The 22,084-nt window shown below is 33.5% G+C and overlaps 1 long non-coding RNA gene across 11 annotated transcripts; it reads left to right on the forward strand.

Moving 5' to 3' along the window:
* The first annotated feature begins 201 nt into the window (after positions 1-201).
* LOC110895318 lies at positions 202-4,635 on the forward strand. 11 transcript variants are annotated; one of them, XR_004874239.1, is made up of 11 exons: positions 202-343; positions 451-785; positions 886-1,156; positions 1,246-1,346; positions 1,466-1,615; positions 1,717-2,478; positions 2,641-2,660; positions 3,026-3,205; positions 3,311-3,388; positions 3,835-3,983; positions 4,394-4,635. It is a non-coding gene; the product is annotated as an uncharacterized LOC110895318 (long non-coding RNA). The 11 variants fall into 11 exon arrangements; XR_004874238.1 differs by having other exon boundaries at positions 438-785; positions 1,717-2,660; XR_004874232.1 differs by having other exon boundaries at positions 864-1,156; positions 1,717-2,660.
* Positions 4,636-22,084: the final 17,449 nt, after the last annotated feature.

Genomic DNA, 22,084 nt, shown 5'->3' on the forward strand with positions numbered 1-22,084 from the left:
CAAATTTAAAGATCTTTCTTATATATTTACATCTAAGTTATTATATTTAGCCTTTTTAATTAATAATCTATATATATATAATAAAGCAAACCATTGGAGGACACATGTCACCCTATGGTTGATGCCAAATAATCAGCCACATCAGCATACACGTGGCATAGCTAAAAATCAAGGATTGGGAAGCTTATTTGGTACGTTTCTTAATCTCTCTCTCTTTAGATCTCTCAATCGTTCCTCTTCTATAACAAAACCCTAGATCAAAATTCGTCTGCCTCTTTAGGTCTCTCAACCGTCTGCGACAATTTTCAATCGATCTTCAAATCACAATCCTCTACAATTGACGGTAATTTTTGCTTTCGTTGATCTTCTTATAGTTTGATTCTGTGTTAATCGTTTTCTGTATTATGATTTCTTACAACCAATTTTCATGTTTCGAGTTCTTCGATTCAGATTTAAATCTTTTATTAGGGTTTTCACCTCTTCGCCACAATCCAATCGGAAGATTTTTACTCCGTCACCGGAACATGAACGGAATGGATTCCGGTGTGAAGGTACTGAAGCCGGAAGAGATGAGTGCGAAAGAAGATTGGAAGAGATGAGTGCGAAAGAAGATTGGTTTTAGAACTAGGGTTTAATGTGGTTTTGAGTTTTTTTTTAATTCCGTTAAGTTTGTTTCAGAATAATCTCTGATTCGGTTTTTGATGCTACAGAGTTTTATATTTTCTGGTATTATGGATAACCTATGTTTGATGATTCGATTCGTATTCTGATGTTAATTGTTCCAGGTATATTCTTAAAGGGATATTTGTAATGTTGCTTATTCCTGTCATGTGTTTGTCTTTCTTATTTAATAAAGTTAACAGTTTGGTTGATTTGTTTTGGAAGATGGTTCCAGAGATCACATTTGGAAACCATACGCGGGTTGCATTAGATGTTGGATGTGTGGTGGCAAGTTTTCGTGCTAATTTGTTTTCAAGAAACGTACTCACTATGTCTGTAGCTCCAAAAGATGTAAATGAGAACCAGATTCAATTTGCACTAGAACGTGGTGTGCCTGCAATGGTTGCAACATTTGCAACAAGGAGACTCTTATACCCGAGCCAAGCTTTTGACTTAATTCATTGCTCAAGATGTAGAGTCAACTCGACTCGTGATGGTAAGTGACATGTTATTTAGCTACTTGTAATTCGTATTTGGGCAACACTCTAATTTTCCTTAAATCTTTTTACACGTATCATGATGAAGATGAGATTTTGCTACTTGAGGTCAACAGATTCCTAAGAGCAGGAGGGTATTTTGCCTGGGCAGCACAACAAGTTTACAAGCACGAACCACTGCTCGAAGAAGTTAGATATTCCAAACCCTAAACGTTACCATCCTCCTGTCTTTCTTTTTCCATCATACATACAAACCTTTTAAAGCCTGACTTCACTAAAGTTTCACTTTTATTTCTTTTTCTTTTTAGAGCGATGAACGAAAATGGTCAGGAATTGGAATTCGGGTCCGTCCATGTTGGTGGGTTTGTACAGTGGAGATGGTGGTGATATGTTACGGTGGTTAGTGGTGATGGTTTCCGGTGATGTGGTTACTGTTGTTGATGTGGTTCAAGAATAAGGTTAGTTTTGAGATCATAAGTAGATGAATTGGATCAGGGGGTTTAGTCTTATTTAGATCAAGCTTTTGTCATATTAATCTTACAGACCATTGTTTTTGCAGGTATGATGTTTCTAGAGCTTTGTGATTTCCTTTTGCTTTTGTTGAGGTATATATATAGAGATATGTGTGTGTGTGTGTTTTCTGGCTGCTTTACTTTTGATTTTTTTTTTGAGAAAAATGGGTTGTTTGACTATAAAAGTCAAATGTTGATTTGGTTCTATATGTTTTATTTGAATGGTGTTATTTGATACCAGATGAGGAATTAGGTGATAGAAATGCATCAAATGATGTTCAATCAGTCTTCAATAGTGTTTCATTAGTTATATTTCAGGGGGTATTTCATTATTTTGTTTATATGTCATGGGTATTCCATTATTTTGTTTTTAGGTGATATAGATTTTCGCTTTAGTTTCTGATTCTTGGAACCGAATTGTAGCAATCAGTTAGATAGCTTATTAACATGCATAATTTACATATACTTCTTTCATGTCAGCAGATATAATAATCTTGATAACATGTATATTTTCCCATAGTTCTTTCATTTGTAGAAGGACAATCTGTTGCTATTACTATAGTCGTTTCAGTCAAAGGAGTCTTGCCAGCTCTATCTTCTTTTGGGTGTGATCATTTTGGAAATTCATCCTATAGATGGATATTTGGATCATTTGCTATCCCTGCTACAAGTTTTCATCTTTTTTTTCTATTTTTATTAACTAAACAAATTATCTGGTGTAGAATTCTTTTTTGGAAGTTTGTGCATTAGGATTTCACGATTTCACTGAAACTACTTGTGAACTCTTTTAATTTCTTAACAGCATACAGGTAAATTATCTAGAGGCGTATACAGCGCAAATATTATATTCTTTTACCTTTTTTGTGATTGATTATTGTAAAGCATGACACTCTTTCTTTTGGTATATCTCTCAACCACGATGGATCTTTTTTGTGTGCATATGGAGCGCACGTTCATTGCTATCAAGTCAGATGGTGTGCAAAGAGGACTGGTAATTTAACCTCTGTTATTTATATGCATCTTGATAGACTTTTTGTGTTCTTGACACGGGTTACTGCAAATTTACAACAAAGGAAAACTTTGCACAAGCTGCAAGTGCACAAGCTGCCATTTATTGTATTCGAAGATGCAACATTTTTCCTTTTAGGACTATTTGAATTTAATCTATAGATTTTTAAATGATTTAATATATGTTTTAGTGGTGAATACCACAATTTTACGAGCTATGATATGTTTGTTGATTAAAGCTAGAGAACAAGTTTGTTTAGTCAAAGATTCAATTTTTCAAGTGGTTTTGCTTTTGTGATCATATTTAACTCATTTGCTACTTTTAACCCGTTTTACTTGAATATGCAGGTGGATACTGAAATGTCATGCTTGAAACAAGGTGATAATGGAGATTGGTAGAATTTTTTTCCAAGTTGTGGGAATGGATGAAACTTTAAAGGGAGACATACTGATATAAAGCACAGGAAAGGAATCATTGCGATGGGGTAAACACATGTCACCCGTATCTAAATCATATAGAAGGCCCAGGTACTTATTAGCTTATATATTTTCATGTGTATATTTGATTGTGTGTGTATATATTGTAACATGGTTAATTCCTAAATTTTCTGACTGAGTATTCCCGGTGTGCAGCTGGTACTCCGTATGAAAATGGCATTTTTCACATGAAACTGATCTTGTCCTATGAGTTTCCCCAGTCACTTCCTAAAGGTTTGTTAAAAATGTTAGATATGAAATCCATATTCTTACTATTTCTATTCTAACTTTGGTTTGTTGAAAAACCCCGTAAGAATTACACGAATCAAAAATAATTATTAAAGAGGTCTGGGGTTTTAGAAAACTAATAGTTCTATTTTAGAATTAAATTTACTTGTAGATTGTTACCTTTATGCTTTTAATCAATTATTTAAGCATGAATGTTTGTACTTTGAACGTTATATTTACTTTCTTTGTTAGATATCATGTTGTCTTTTGAAATTCGCCATGGCATCTTCGTTTCATAGCTTTCTTTCTTTTGAGCTAAACTGTTGTGTACAATTGTAACAATTATACCCAGCAAGTTTCGATATGAATGTGCCAATTTACTTAAAATAATTATTGTATAGTTAGTTAGCCCAACAATTTGGTGGTTAATTTTTTTTATTTTGTTGATACAGTGTCGGAAGGGTGGAGGCAAATCACAGCAAAACGAGCAGATGATGGATCTCACAGTTGAAATTGAAGGCAATATTGAGACTTTAGAAGAGGCTCTGGATAAATTGACATGTACCGAGATAGTGGATGGTGAAAACAAGTATAAATGAAGGTAGATTAGTTCAGAACTTACTTTATTAAATGCTTGATGCACGATAAATGCTATTTTGTATTGATTTTGTTATTATATAATGCCTTTTCAGGTGCACTTTTAGTATCAAGTTGGTTACAAATGATAACACATGTTGATTTTAATAAGTATTGAAAATTCAGCCTTTCACCTATTGGAGTTGCCTTTGTACTTTTGCAGTGAAAATTTGGTCCAAAATATAATTTTGGTTTGAAAGTAGTTTTTATATCACAGAGGAAAGTCATGGTAAATATAGTTATTTATCGACTACCACTGAACAATTTTTTTTTAACCCGCACTACCCCTCAACTTCTCTTCAAGATTCATAATATGATTATTATTGTATCCTACTAAGATTTTAGTTGTACCTAACTTGCTCTGATTTTGTGAAGCTAAGGGACGATATTCAAGAGTACGTACGTATATTGGTGGTGTGTGTCGGACTGCAGGTGGGTTAGGCTGTGAACTTCTCAAATGTAGTATACAAGGAAGTTTTTTTCGGCATTTGAATAGTTTTTTTGTTTTTTTTTCTTCCAATGTATGCGTTTGTACAAAATATTATATTTCAAAGTAAATAATATGGTTTTGGATGAAGCCGCGCATCGCGCGGGCATTAACCTAGTGTTTACATAAACCTAATCTTCTAATATATTTTTATGTTTCTCTAAAGTTTTTATTAAGACATTTTCTTTTATAATACTTTGAAGATTATTTAATTTTAATATTAAATTTTGTTATTTGTTGTAGGCAATAAATAAATCATCTCAATTATAAACAAACATGTTAATGTTTTTATTATAAATACTTAATATTCAAGAATAAAATTAATAATTTCTAGTAGCATGGGTTAAACACTTAAACAACTTAAACTTAAACGTAAAAATATATGTTTTTTTCGTTTCGGTTCGGTTTGGTTTCTTTCGGTTATTGAAAATAGTTACCCAAAAACCGAACCGAAATTTTCACTTATTAAAAATCCGAAATCCGAACTGTCGGTTTTTGTTTCGGTTCGGTTTTTCGGTTCGGTTTTTTCAGTTATTTCGGTTATTTCGGTTTTCTGCTCACCCTTAAATTGCTAACACACACTTTACATAGTCATGTTGTTTCTTTTTCAAGAGAAAGTAGACACAATCCAACTTATATAAAACTTTGAACCTAGATGTACAATTCCTTTTCAGTTTAAAATTAGATTAATTTGACATCTGATAATTGTAATTGCGATGGAAAATTTATTCGTGTCATTTTTAGAACCGGGTCAAAAATATGTCTTTAAACATAATTAGTTTATTAATCAAAGCTTTTTAGTATCTTACTACTTCGGTAGGTGACGGTTTTATATGGTTTTATTTTTGTTTGTTAAAAGTTTTTTTTTTCAAGTTTGCTTCAACTTTTCTTAACATTCCTTTTTACAACGTGGTTTTTTCATCATTTCTAAAATACTATCGCGACATGTTTTTTTTATCTACGTTTCGATGTTTAGAATCAAGTAATCGCAACGCGCGGTAATTAACGGTAGGTTAAAAAATTAAAATTAAATGATTAAAAAAAAACATATTTGGTATATTAAAAAAACAAATATAAAACTTAATTACTATTTAGTAATCTATTTTTTCAAGTTTAACCTTGGATAAATAGTCATTTTGAGAACAAGTAAATACTAAATAATAACCAGTTTTGTAAGTGTTTCATTTAAGTCTTTTGGTTAAAAAATTATAAAAAAAGTTACCATTTTTGTAAGTGTTTCATTTACGCCTTTTGGTTAAAAAAATATAGAAAACAAGTTACAATAATGGAACCGATCATTTAACGGATTTTTGCAACTGTTATGTAATAACTAGGACCTATTAGTAATGTATAGAAAAGAATGGGAGAATGAAAGATAGATTTCTTATTGATGTATATGTATGAAATACAAAGCCTCTATTTATAGGCTCAGCATTAACATAAGAGTAAATACAATGAGGAGTTAAGGATGTGGAGAGTCACTATAAATGATATATTCATAACACTCCCCCTTGACGATCCACATAATGAAATAGTACAGTATTCTTGTAATACGCTTGGTGATGCTGGCTCATTAAAAACCATGCTAGGAAAACTCAGTTGGACAAAACCTCAGCTAAGGGAAAAAGAGTGCAGCGCGTATTTTCTCCTCCTGATGCTTTTGGATCAGGTTTGTTGTCTCATTAAAAACCTTACTAAGAAAACCCAATGGGACAAAACTTAGTCAAGGGAAAAAGAGTGCAACTTGAATAAGTCTCCCCCTCATTTTAACATGTATTCCTTAGTGACGTGTGTCCATCTTCCTTGAAAGTCGAATAAAGCGTTTGTAGCGAATGATTTGTCGCTTGATCCCTTAATGTGCAATCATTTATGTTGAGCAATGTTGTATAATCTTCTAACGAGACTTTAGGTGCCTCCTTCCAAAAATTATCATATGTCTACGACTGTGTTTCGTTACATTCCTGCATCTACAATACTAACCAAACTTGTTTTGATGGGTTAGTAAAATATAATCAAATATCGTTTATACCTGAAATGTTTCTTTGAACCCATTCCAATGTCTCTTCGCTTGACAAAGGTTATATCATGACAATAAGCTCAAGTGAAAGATATTATAACTATACATAGGTAGCAAAACATAGTAATGCATTTATGCATTTAACGATGGTACTTCTAAAATGAGAATATCTACTTTGATAAGAGATGATAATAGGCATTTCTTATAACAAATGACTTAACAACCTTTAACGTACATTAAGGTTCAACTATGCCCATACTAAAATATCAAACATCATCTTCTAGATGTAATTGGGGGATTGGTAAAATATAATTACATATATACTCGAACTGCAGTTCGAGTAATAATTAGACCGTGCCAAGGTCATTCAAAAATTCTCCCTTTAAAAGCTCGACAATTTCTCTCGATGATGCCTAGACATCATCACTGTAAACTGCGATTATAGTGAACTTTTAAAAGTAGAACGTTGATAAAACATGGCTAATTTAATCAAACTTATATCCCTCTTTATGCAAATATCACGAATTGTATAACACTCAATCTAACTATTTTAGTCCATACATATTCTATGAACTTGATATAGTACGTTCTTGAGGTTTTGACATCATTAATGCTTCTAGCATTATCAATCCATGAGGGAGTTCTTTCCATCTTATCCAAATATGCATGTGTTTTCACTCTTTAGAAGTTTTGCTACATAAATTTGCCCATTTAACACATTGATATTTATATCATATGCAAAAATACCATAAACACTTGCTTTTATCTCCAAAACCCATATTGTACCATGCGTGTACACTATTTATTGAGATATCACAATCACCGGGTACAAGTTTTCTATGTATGTTTCTTGGTGGACAAGTATTACATCGTTAAGATGTTTCAATTAACCTTTTAAGCACTCAATTGCTTTAGAAACTCATCACGAGTTCCAATTATATCCGACATGTAAAATAATCATAACCTATTCAAATCCGAATATGTATAAAACCATCACATTGTTCTTGAGAACTTACTTTACATGACTTACATAATTTAATCCTTCGGGACTTTCATGTAAACTTTAAGTATCAAGTGATACACAACATTCATAAAACGCATATCAATTCTCTCTTTATATTACCAGACTAATAAAATATTGGAAAGTCAATGCATCCACCACTAGAGAATAAAGTTTCCTCATAATCAATCATAGGTCTTTGTGAAAATTCTTGTGCCACCAATTTTGACTTATATCACTTAATTTGATTTTCACATGATTCGCGTAAAAGACAAATTTGTATCCAACATATTTTACAACTTCAGTTGTATGGACCGTTGGTCCATAAACTTTCCATTTCATTAGAGAACTAAATTCTGCCTTATTTGCGTCTTTCTATTTTGGCCAATCATTTCTTAATATTCATTCATAGGCAGATCTTAAATCTTGATCCTCATCATCAATTTAAGCGCTACATTATATACAAAAGCATAACGACGTCGATTTTTATTTCGATTCCATACATATCTTAGACATGATATAACTTATCGAGATCTATTTATTTTCAGGTACCTGAGGTTCTTCTTGAACCATCATGTCTATTGTCTCTTCAGGAGATCTTATTACTATAACCTCGACTTGACCATCTTAATTAGTTGCTCCAATTTTCGAGGAATTTTATTATTGGAATCAACTAGTTTTTCACGCTTTAGGCGCGCAATAGACTCATTATAAAAATATGTGGTTGTCCTCTTGTGACACAAATATAACTGGAGCATAAGCAGTTGATTATGTGACTTACTTAGTCACTCTATTTAGGTCAGTGAACTTGTCTGGTAATTTGTTCTTTAATATTGGTAAATGAATTATACTTTAAATTTCTAGTTATAGTTTATAATCTGAGGATCAATATGACATGATAATTCATTTCACTTTTCACTTTCCAACTGCTTGTTATCTCCCCCTAATGTTGGGAACATTCATTCAGTAAAGTGAAAACCAATGAGCCATAAACGAATTTCTCACTAATGGCTTTAAGTATTTAATCATAGACGATTATTTATACCCAACATATTCTCAAACTATTTAGAAGTCACATCTTTATGCGGTGTGGTGGATGAGTTTCAATATATGTCGCACAACCAAAATCTTTGATGAGACATCTTTGGTTCCTGACCAAAAACCAACTGTATGGGGAGAACTATAACTTATTGGCTTGATGTGAATTGATGGTACTATATATAAAATTACATGTACCTAAATGAACTTTTACTCCTCTCATGATCATTGACTTTGTAAGCAATAATAATTTGGATTAATATGCTTGCTATCAAATTAGCTAAGCCACAATCACACAAGCTTCAAGTTGTGGATTTGATAACCATTTAGACGACGCATCGATTTTTAAAACACTAAATGGTATCATGTTTGTATATTTATTTCCATTATCATTTCCAGAATATTTAGGGATTCACACCCTACTTTTGTTGATCAATACTTAACTTCACTTGAGAGCAAACATGACATGTATAATTATTAAGACGAATCTTCTGTTTCTTCAATACTTTTCACATCATCATTCATGACTCGGTGTGGTCTAATCGGTCTTGCCAACTAACTAAATAATTATGATCCATAAACTTTTGGATTATGATCGCATATGTACTACTTGCATGTGTGTAATACATAATATAAGATACGAGAGAATGTATTATAACTTCAAAGTTTAAACCATCATGTTATATGGTCATTCCTTAGTTTTCCACTTTTGGTGGTCGATCTCAATATTAAAATGGTTGTCAACATGAGGATTATTACAATTTCCTCAGTTACCATGATCATGAGCTTTATAACGATCATTGTATAGTCATTGCACTATTAACATGGTTGATCTTATCACATGACCATCATAACAATTTCTTCAATTACCATCATCAAGAACTTTACACCAATTATTATATCATCACATTCTATTCAAGTAATAGATTATTCCCATACAACATTCATGGTGGCATCATTACAATTTTCTTAGTTATGTATATGATCATAACCTTTGAATTGATCATTATATCATCATATTCATATCAGGGAATGGATTAGAACCATAGAACTTTCATGCTTGTTGCTCAATGGATTATGATATATATTTTTCTCATCACATTCTCTTCAAGGAATGGGATAGAGTTACACAACTTTCATGGTGACTGTTTCAAACCATATATATCAAGAGCGCATTTGAGGTTTGACAAGTGGAAATTGTTTTATTCCACATGTATAACTAATCTTTTCACCATATAACATCATATTATAAATAAATCTTGATCACTATTCAATCATGTTTATAATGTGTGATCATATACACAACTTTAATTTAGCTGCTTCATTGAAGACTGTCTATATACATAAACAATGGCATGTTAATGTACAAAGTCAAATTGTACAATATATAATTGATATAAGATGCCTTCTCATCAAATACAATATAATAAAATACATATAATTCATGACTGAATATTAAAATATATCAAGAACACTATTAAAAAAGGTTTATGGTAATATGTAAAGGTGATGATTATACAATGCATCACTTTATATTATGTCACTATAAGAAATGACTTATGACACAACCTTATGAAATTAGATTTTTTCATCACTTGTAAGAAATATATAATTTTTTTTATTTAACATATCATCTAAATAAATTAAAGCATATAAAAGACGCAATAAATTGCTATAGTGATAACCTATTATTATAGGTTATGCTCTAATTTATTGACATCGTGTGCATTAGCTTTCAAATTAGTGGTGTTCCATAAAGGACAAAGTTGATATATGATGAAAGCCACAATAAAATCATACATCTTGATTAATAGTAAGATAACATTTATAAAGAAAGATGAGTAAATCAATATATGATTTTTTTACTACTAAAATATAGCTATAATTTGTCATCAAACAGATTAAAAATTATATGATAATATGTCATGTAATGTCATATAAAACATCAAATTTCTTATTCTTATATATCAAATAAGAACACTTTAAACATACACTTATCGTATTGTATTTCTAGTTAAATTGTTACGAACAATCACATTAAAATTTATATGTCAAATACAAGTATTACACATCAGAAATGAATGTACATGAACATAGTAAATACTAAACAGACTTTTTCATAGTATAATAATCTGTCAACTATTGTATACTAAAAATTCATCTCCATCAAACATTATTATGAAATACGATCAATGCATACATAACATATCTGAACAGTATAAACTATAAAGCCAATAAGTAAATCATCATCTCTTAAATTAAATTGTAAATCACCTAATTTTCTATAAAAATAGTATTATTGTGACTATCCATGTTTCTAACTCCATATAATTTAGTGTTATGAATATTGTGACTATTCATGTTCATAACTACATATCATTTAAGATTGTAATTAAATGGATATTAAAGATCATTTAAAGTAATAAGAATTAATCAAATTTCTAACGTAAAAATGAATTAAAATTAATAAAGAATGAATTAAACTACATGATGGGAAAAATGATATTTAATGATTTTAATTTCTAAGCATTAACCAACATGATGGAAACATGATATTTAATGATTTTAATTTTTAAGCATTAACCAACATCATATATATTAATAACAATAAAAGGCTATTTAACTACTAACCATAAAATATAATAAAAACAATTTATCCCACAAGTAATAGGTCGATTACAATTCAAAACCCAAAACTGATATACACCTTAATTTATTAGCCTTTACAAAGTTGCATAAACATGTATCCACTACGGCATATCATGGCATACCACATTCCCAATCTAAATAATTTCACATTTAATACATACCACACATAACTACATCTTCAAGGAGTTAGTTCACATACAAGTAGAATTATATTATTAAAATCTTTAGAGTAGTTTCAAAATGACCAACTGTGGAGATTTAAATATATATTGCATATTTGGGACAACTAAATTAAAGCATAAATTCACTAGATACTGTAACTTTTCAAACCGTTAATGAAACATACCTATTCAATTTAGTGTACCAAAACTTCCCTTGAAGTCCAATAAAATATTTAATGATAAAAGAGAGATAACCAAGAGGGATAAGAAATTAGTTACAATATTGTAAATAATCAATTAGAGAAACTAGAAAGATTTTTTTTCGTGATCGAAAACCATTGTGTTTCTAGTTTACTTTTGTTTTCTTTTCTTCACATCTCAATGTTTTTCATAGGTGTTTGTTTGTGAAAGAAAACTATTCAGATACGTTAACACATAGGAAAGTAAATAAAGAAGTAAAAATATTATGATCCTGGTTAAATAAGGATGATGTCAATGTTGCTCATGATGATTTTAATCTTAAATCATAATCAATAAAAAAATATCAAGAAAAGCGTAAGTTAATTTTCAAGTTTTATCATACCAACAATCGATAAGAAAAGAGGAAATAAAATTAAAACAATTAAGGGTTTTCATACCAGAGCAACAATTTTATCTTTTATCTCTTTCGCCAACGTTGATACGACATGGTGTCTTGTGTTGATACAATCCAACTTCAAAAGCAATTTGTGCTGGTAACGTGTTATGTAATAACTAGGACCTATTAGCAATGTATAGAAAAGAATGGGAGAATGAGAGATAGATTTCTTATTGATGTATATGTATGAAATACAAAGCCTCTATTTATAGGCTCAACATTAACATAAGAGTAAATACAATGAGGAGTTAAGGATGTTGAGAGTCACTATAAATGATATATTCATAACATAACTTTATTAAAACAAAAGTAAAATTAGATTATTAGATGATTGCGATAAATCTCCACCAACTGTCATATCAGATTTCAAATCTCATTTATATAGAGTTAAGTTCACGTAAAATTTACAAAGTGCCTTATCGTACAAAACGTATGAACGACATGAAAAAGCCAACAAATCGCGGTAACATTTTCGTAATTATTTACTCGTAGAATAATTATCAAAATTACTCTACAAATGATCTTGTAGAGTAATTTTGTAAAATGTTCCTGTAGGGTAATTTTGATCTTGTAGAGTAAGTGGAGTTAAACATTAATTTGGACGACGAGGATGAGGAAGTAGAGTTGGCCCGACCCCCCGATAGAAGAAGTGAGAAAAAAGGGAAGGGAAGAGTCGTTTTCGGCATATTTCGAATGAAGCAAGATTTCGAAGAGATGAACCGACGCCTACAAGACATACGCGACCTCGATCATAGGTGTTTGGAGGCAATGCAAGAAAGAAACACCGAAAACAAAAAGTTTGTCGTACTACAAGAATCGAGGCAAATGGAGAAAGATATAGAATTTTTGTCTAAACCGATCGATCACTTTGTAGGAGACGCGTTGATCATAGCGGAAATGCGTCGGCAACAAATTCGTGACAAATACGGACTTTAGATTTTATGTTTACTAGATTTTTGTTGTTTTTTTATTTTTAGTAATGTAATTTTTTATTTAATGAGATATTATTATTTTTAATTTTAAAAGGAAAACAAAAAAAATAATAATTGAGTAATCATTGGATGTGACATTATTAGGCATTATTGTCACACCCCCAATTTACCACCTAGGGCGTGTCCCTAATGGAGGTGTAACGATTCAACAGAGAGCCACCAATCATATCAAACACAAGTTATAATGTAATAAAATACCCAATTGAAAGAAATGTATCGTTTGAAAGTTAAACCAAAACCAAAGTATTGAGCGGAAGCATAAATGTATAAGTATGTAAATGTATCAAAACCAAATTAAAATCACTGTTTATTATAACCACAACCACTCCAGCAGCATCAGACAGCAAGCTCCCAAGTTCCTTCAATAATTACCTACAAGCATGTAAACAAGTGTGTCAGACTACGCTGGTGAGTTCAAGGTTTGTGTTTGTTTACCAAGTTGTGTTACCGATCAAGTGAGTAAAACAGTTTGCAAAATGATGTGTTGTTTGTTGTTATGATGTTTGACGTTTTGATGTTGCTCATGTTAGATACCCTAGGGAGTGTGCCCATAAGTATCCGGGGAGTGGGTACCCCTTAACGACCGTTTGCTATGTTGCCTTCGTTAGATACCCTAGGGAGAGTGCCCATATGTATCCGAGGAGTGTGCCTCTAACAACCATAGCCATACCCAGATAATTAGTTCACGCCTGTCCTTACGGCCCGGTGTGAGGTTTCCCACCTAATAGCGCTATCAACTAATCACCCCCATTGCCCTCCAGGCAATAACCAAAACCGATTAAGTTATTTACCCAATGTTTCCCTTCCAAATGTTTACCAGTTGTCCCAAACCACCGGGACGCATGCTTGAGAAAATGCAATGAACTCACCTTGGTTTGCTCGGTATAGATTAGTTACGTGTTTACCGTTGACCGACCAACCCTAGCATGGTTATCATTATTTATCAGTTTGTAGTTCCAAATCATACATCCTCTATATGCTATACAAATAACAATACATATGGCTAGCACATTCATTCATTCATGCAATACAACCTTTTAACATACATCATAGAATCCTAGAATAAACATGTAACTCACCCACTGTTCATCGACCACCCACTAATCCATGCAACTGTTCTTAATCATGCAATTATGTTTCACCAAAAGTCACAGCCCAATTCAATTTACCAATCCATATAACTCATTATGCGGCTCAATAACACTCCTCGGCTCAACATCATTGTGTAATTGGCCCGTTATGTTTTTGTTTAATGCGCGGCCCTCTAACTAAAACAAACTGAGGTATGTGGGATCTTCCTACTTAATCACGATCACAAATACTACCCAACCATATTACCCGGTCCAGCCCATATGTATTTCACTAGTACCCACAAGTGGGCTGTGGCCCGTTCGCCCCATACAAGCCCAGCCCAAAGGGACTGTACGGCTGCCCCCTTATCTAAACAGTGAGGTGGGCTCAACAAATTTTGGGGCGGCTTGCTAGGTGTATGGCTCAATAAACATGTGAATCCAACAGAATGTATATGTTACATATTAAAATCCATCGGCCCAAGCTAATATATTGTTATGTGAACTCAATTAATATATTTAAAATACATCGGCCCAACTAATCGTACAGCCCATTTTAAGTGTGTGACAGCCTGACCCCATGCAGCCCATTACTCTCGCAGTCAACCCAACCGTAACAATTCAAATAATCTACACAATTTCCTAGTTTATCATCATATGCACCAAGTTGGTTAATTACTCACAATCCCTAAGGGCCCTAATCCTTATCTTGTCATCAGTTTCAAGGGTTATCTTTTATCATTACTACTTATATCACTTTAGTTGACCACATAATTTATTTCAATAATTATATTACAAATCTATGTATAGTGAGTTCCCTATTACGAATCCATATCAAACGTCAAATGTCAGCCCACTAAGTCAATGGTTGCGGCCCAAGTTTTAATCTGTGATTACAGGAAGTTGTGATTCAGTTAACGTGCACCGAACAACATAGTCAATAAGATGCCAGGTGTCCTTTACCCAATGAGCACCCCATTTAATATTTTACCTATCTCATTGATCATTAATCTTCATTATCACTATATCATAAACATTATCAATATACAAGCATGCTCGATGTGTTCCAACTCAAGGTGTGGCCCTATTTCAAATACACAGTGTGCGGCTCATTTATTACCCGTCAACAAGTTGTTTCTTTCATGCAGGATATTACATTGCTTCATAGATTTTCATCCCAAATCAGACCGACTCGCGTTTACGTACGCATATCAAGTATCACTCGTGACAATCCTATAGTAACACACAAGTCGTAGGATTTCAAACATGTGCATAATCATAAATCAATTATCACAGCATACAAAATTATCAAAACACCTATCATTATGTCAAGATTATTGAAATCCATTATGTCGAGCACATCGCGGTTTGTCTAACGATTTACACGATCTCATACTAACCCCCAAGAATCCTATGATTATGCAAAAACTAACACATATAATATCATGTACAACCCTAATCGCTAGTAACGATCACGTATTGACACAACTGTGCATGGCAAGAGAGTTTGATTCGAACATAGCAAGATTACACTAACCGAGAGGATTAGGATGCAGGATGAACTCGAAGCAGAAGCCTCACGGAAGAGGAACGTTGCCGTCGCCAATCACAGGAGAGGTAGGGTTTCCACTCTCGTACGTAATTTATGGAGGAAGGTAGGGTTTGTTTGAGTTTGTGTTCTAAGTTTAATCCAAACAGGAAGCACATTACGTATACAAATAATGTGATATTTGGGCGGTTTGCATTATCAGCCGAAGTGGGCTCAAGCCCACTCACTTGGGCGCCACAATAATTTGCAAGCATAGTAGAGTTTAGGCTTGTATAATCAGCCAAGTGATAACCCAATTCCAAACGGTTAAACATATACTAGGCCCACTCAATGGTTAAACATGTATTAGGCCCAGTTCCAAGGTTTTCGAATACGGGTGATTGGTTTGGGCCTACGAGTGTGCGTGTGTGTGCGTTGGCCCAATTATACGAATATGTAAACTAACAGAGTTATAACCACGCAGCCCGTTGGAGAAAAACTATTAACGAGAAACTAAGATCACGGGATTAATGTTACAAACTTTGAAAGTTCGGGTTGTCACAATTATACTATTACACTCATTTTAAACAAATACCCCATAATGCACCAATGCTGACTAGACCGTCAGATGTCACTTCATGTCTAAAAATAGGGCATTTGTTTCAAGCTCCGCTACACATGTTCTAATCTCCACCTCAAAAACCATATCATCACCTAGTTCAACAATCAGTTTACTTTTTATCATAATTTAATTTGTTATATTTCACATGTATTTAAATAATCAAGTATAATTTAAATTATATTAAAATAAAACTTGAAAATAAAAAAAAACATTCATAATAGAGTAAACTACCAAAAAGATTTGATCACTTTTACCACTTTAGTTCAAAACTCAAACCTTTTGAATCTCGGCCCTTGTGGTTTTAATTTTGTTGCCATTTTCATTCAAAAGCAAAATTTGGTCAGATTTTTCAGTTAACATTCAGTTTTTTTTCCTCCCTTTTAATGAAGGGCAAAATGGTAAGATTTTTTTAATTTGTTATAATAAAACATTAAAAGACCATTTTACCCTTCATTAAAAGGGAGAAAAAAAATAAAAAAGCTAGATGTTAACTGAAAAATCTGACTAGATTTTGATTTTAGATTAAAATGACAACAAAATTGAAAACACAGGGACCCAGATTCAAAAGATTTGAATTTTAGATTAAAGTCAATGTTTTATAACCAGACTGGACATCGAATCAGACGTCTTGTCGGGCCACAAGTCGGACCGGTCAAACCGGAATAAGAACGGGAAGATGTAATTTTAGGACCGTCATGCACATAAAATACTTAAATAGTCCACTTTTATTTATGAAACTCAAATTTAGCCCATAACCAAGTTTACTATTTAATTTATGGCCCATTTAAATATATTTCTTGTAAGTTTCAAGAATTCCATTTAACATGGACTTCAAATGAAATTAATTACTTTAGACTTTTTCTTCTCCGCCATTAAGAAACATCTTTTCATGTCCATTTCATCATTTTCATCTGCATTTCAAAAATCTGCCTATAACCCTAAAATCATTTTCACCGCCGGACAAATTAACATCCACCTAGGCTCTCGTGTTTTGAATGGGAACGGTGAATGGATCTCAGATTTGAACGGGTCCTCGCAACCTGTTGTTTCAAAGCTGACGGTAGATATACCGTCACCGAACCGGTACCCCTCCGACCACCCACGGCGGCAACATCAACCACATCATCTTCTCTTCAGATTTACTTAATTATTAGACAAAAACTTCAACCGGTCCGACCATTACCGGCCACCGAATTTCCGGCCGAACCTCCGGCTAGCGGCCCGACCTCCGGTTCAGTGCAGAAACGGCCCAAACATGCTGGCCGACCCGTTATAGCTAGCGATCCCCGGTCTGACCGCCCGGTCTGATCCGGGTCTGAAAACATTGACTAAAGTAGTAAAAGTGACTAAAACTCAGAGACTATTTTAACAGTTTCCTTTTCGTAATATAAAAATACAAACTTACATCAACTAAAAATAAAAAGCATACATAAACCAATAGAGAAAATAAAAAATTACTTTCGACGATAATTATTATTTGACCAATCCGAATCTGACTCGGTCTTCTCATAAATCACAACGTGCATGATCCCTTTTATTATAATACCAACAGGGTCCATTATAATGTGGATTTTCCTTTTCCCTAACTCTTTACCACCTTTGATGTTACTGGTCGTGTAAAAACTGTCACGATTCACTTTTCATTTAATATTTCACAAATATGACTTTTTGCATTGTGTTCTCTTTTTTTTTTCCAAATTCTTTTCTGCCCTTCATGTTACCGGCTGTGTAAAAAATGTAACTCACACGTCTAAATTAGGAACTAAGATTTACATTGGAGCCTTATTCTATATAAAATAGAGAGAAGAATAGAGGAAACAACAAAAATATCACTACATTGGAATCTTTATATTAGAGAAAATATATAGAAAATAAGACGCAACTCTATATTTAGAGGTTTATATTTAACTCTTTATATTTTTATTTCTAGTATGTAGGAAAGAGAAAAATTTAATCCAATAAATGTTTGTGGATAGGAAATAATACAAATAGAGAGTCTAATGTGAGTTATTTTTTAAAACTAACAAAATTTAAAGAAAATTTTGTTTTTATATAGACGGAGATGGAGGCTCTGTAAATGCTCTAATCGTAAAATACACTTTTATTTAGAGTAAATTACAAGTTTTGTCCTTTATGTTTACACCAATTGTAGGCGATGTCCTTTAGCGCAAAAGTTGACGAGTTATGTACTTAGTGTTTCAAAATCCTGCACGTCATGTCATTTAGCCCTAGTCTAGTTAGATTTTTTGGTTAAGTATGATTATGTGCCTTGCACATGAGGACATTCTTGTCATTTCACCTTCTGAGGGTCTATTTTGTAAAGATCTCTTATTCAAGGACTATTTTGAACAATACTAAATAATAAAAAAGATATAAAAACTCCTTTTTTCACCACCCACCATCTCCCTCACTACCTTCTGCCACCATCTTCTACAACCGTCTTCTACCACCAACTTGCTACCACCACCCAACAAGAACCACCTACCACCTTCTACCACCATCTTCTACCACCCACCTGCTATCACAACCCAAGAAGCATCCTACCATCTGACCCAGAACAAGCCGCTTCACCTTGTGTCCCCTCTCCGACCCTCAGACATGTTGCCACCACATGATTTTCCGGCGACTATTACAGTTGCCATACCAGCATATATTGACTAGATGAAACTCAATTTCAACAAGAACTATGCATTCTGACTCGATTTCAACTCAGACCCAGACTCAACCCAACTCCATTGCAGCCGTTCGATTGGAAGTCCTTCTCTTTCTCTCTAGATTCTCTTTCTAAACCCGAAAATCACTCTCACTCCACCATCAACTGTTTGGTTCACTTCATGAAGATCTCGTTATCCGGTAATTTAATTGATACCCTCACACTACTAGAAAACTGGGTTTTTGCAACCACCTTTACGGTCGCAAAACAGTCGCAATTGCCGTGTTGCGACTGTTTTGCGACTGAAAGTGTAGTCGGAAAAACACACGTCGTAATTGCCCTATTGCAACCAATTTGCAACCGCTGCTACATTTTTTGCGACCTGTTTTGCAACCTTAAGCACGGTCGCAAATTCTGTGACCGTTATGATTCAATGACATTTTTTTTGTATTTTTGCGACTATTTTGCGCCCGCTTAAACCATTGTTTATTTGCAACCGTTTCGCGACCACCTGCCATTTACAAACTTGCGACCGCCGTTTTGCGGTCGCAAAATTTATGGTTTTTTTCTAATTTTCAGCTAGTTTCTTTTTTAAACCTGCTAATAATGTCCATATTTTCAAAAGTTACGCATTTATTGAGTTTGCAAAATATTTAATAACATTCCACTTGAGTTACATATTCAAACATCCAATACTCGAGTTATCCTAGCATAATTCAATCATTTTTCGGGCTTTACCATCAACATCATTCTTTGCCTGTTTATATTACCAAAACACAACACGATCAATAGTGACCATCATGTTTAGATGGATCATAGAAGAGGTTGTAGTGCACATGAGAACTCCCCCTGAAGCACGCATATCATCTAAATACATCTACAAGCATCCACGTGCGTCTAATACACCATGTTGTTCTCTTTCCTTCTCACTGAAATTTAACAAACACAAGTTCTACGGTTAATAACTATTGGTGTAGCCAGAATATAGTTGAGACTTAGGGGAGGTAGTTCCTAACACAAAATAAATGGGTTAGGGTTGAGGCTAAGGGAAACGGGTCATAACCTGCCAACCTTTGTGATAAATGGATCATGCCTAGGTTGACCTAACTAGACCCGTCTCCAGGGGTACGAATCGATAGGCTTGATCTAATTTTGTAACCCGAATCGACCTATTCTAGCAAACATTTGAGTCTGCACGAGAGAGAGAGAGAGAAAGAGAGAGAGAGAGAGAGAGAGGGATAGAGATACCTAAAACAGCTAAGCTTCAGGATCTTGAACTGAGACTAGGGGTCGGATCTGGATCTATGTTTGTGCTGAAAAAGAAACAAAGAAGTCTTATGCGCAAAGAACCAAACAGCGAGTGTTACATTTGATAACCAAATAACATCAAACTAAACCCGTGGATTAACCTACAACATATATTATATGTGGTAAAATTGCCTAGCCTTAGACTGCAGGTCATTTGCAGATGATATACGTATGTGCTTTAGATGGCTAGCTAGTGCTCTTTCTTTCCCAATATTCACCAACTAACAAATAAAGAAGTAACGACCTATAAGACAATAATCACAGTATAATATAATGAAAGATATGCAAGATAACAAGCAACATTTATTAAAAACTATATTGTATAAACAAATGATGTAGGATTGTAGGAAGACTGGTGGCATCATAAACAGCCCATGTGCGCAGGAATAATGCATGATATGTGGAATGTCGGCCACTTAAATTCTAGCACCATGATGATAACCTTTGATCTGTGTATTGTTGTTACAAAACTAAAGTGGCAGATTTATCCCCAAAGTGTTATGCTCATTTAATGATTTGATAAATAGTCCTTTTGTTATTAGAAACAAAAAGATGTTTAAAAATTAATTATCTTTGGTTGTATGATCTTTTAAAGATTTGATAAGTAGAAAATAAACCTTTTGTTTATTTAAAAAAATGTTCCAAATTGTCAACATTAATTATGCTGAGATGATGATTGTGTGAGCATTTACCTGTAGTTACAATGAGCACCAGTCCTGAGCACCAGCCATGTTCGAGTCCCGTTCGAGTCGCCCTGTTCAAGATTTCATCTTTAATACGCGATACATACATAGTTTACATGACTAAAACTCAAAAAGTTAAAACAAAACTGACCGGGATCAGCTTGGGTCAAATGAAACCACCACTCCAGCAACCTTGGGAATCATCTGAACAAAACAAAAGCCTGATGTCAGAATTTCAAGATTCTTAACCGCAGTATGTATCAAGAAATCTAAAACAAAGAGTTCAATGCATGCGGAGATACCTACGACAAGGCCGAACTTGAAATTCCCACTGTGTACCAACAAAGTGGAGTTTTATATGGTTGCAAATGAGAAAAGGGGAGTCAGGTTCAGGTCAAAACTGGACTGAATTAACTGCCCGGGCATAACCTCACCATGGAACCTCCTTCTTGACTTCCGGATTGCTGAAGATCTTGACATCAGCACACCTCTTGTTAGTCGAGATTGGCTCACCGTCCGGAGTGTAAGCATCACACATCACCTGAAACACATTCATTTTATGAAATCTGGTCAGATAGTTAAGAACACCAAGCTATGATTTTAAGTATCGTAATTGATTGCTGAACAGACAGGATCTCTAAACATTTAACACGTTGCACAAAAAGACTTTCTAAAATATATACACAGGATTTCACCATAGACGCAAGCTGAGGTCAAGATTGATTGGATTTGACACATCAAACTGTTTGTTAGTAATCAACCCAAAAATATAAAGTTAAATGACACAAAACAAACAAAGTAATAATTCAATTGTAGATTATTTAACATATTGAAAAAGGATGGATTGAAGTAGAGATAATGAATCACTTACGCCAAGCATCACATAAACAGGCCCATATGCAGTCCCTATGAAGTGAAACTCATGATCAATATTGTGGCCTTCTTTAATAAGCTACAATGATCAATTAGTTATTCTTAGAATCAAATGTCAACACCAACCTAATCAGTCTCTAGAAGATGCAAGAGAAGCTATATGTTTCAGCATATTGACGAAAAACTGAAAACTACATTGATTTTTTTATCAGCAAAACAGAGATCAAATTCACTGAAAACATAAACGTGACTTCAAAATGAGATGAACATGCTTTTCACATACAATTACAACATTCTATATGTGTTCAACTATGAGAACATCAACAAATCAGTGCTAGAATGTCAATC

Source organism: Helianthus annuus, chromosome 12 (genome assembly GCF_002127325.2).
Source record: "Helianthus annuus cultivar XRQ/B chromosome 12, HanXRQr2.0-SUNRISE, whole genome shotgun sequence".
Lineage (NCBI taxonomy): Eukaryota > Viridiplantae > Streptophyta > Magnoliopsida > Asterales > Asteraceae > Helianthus > Helianthus annuus.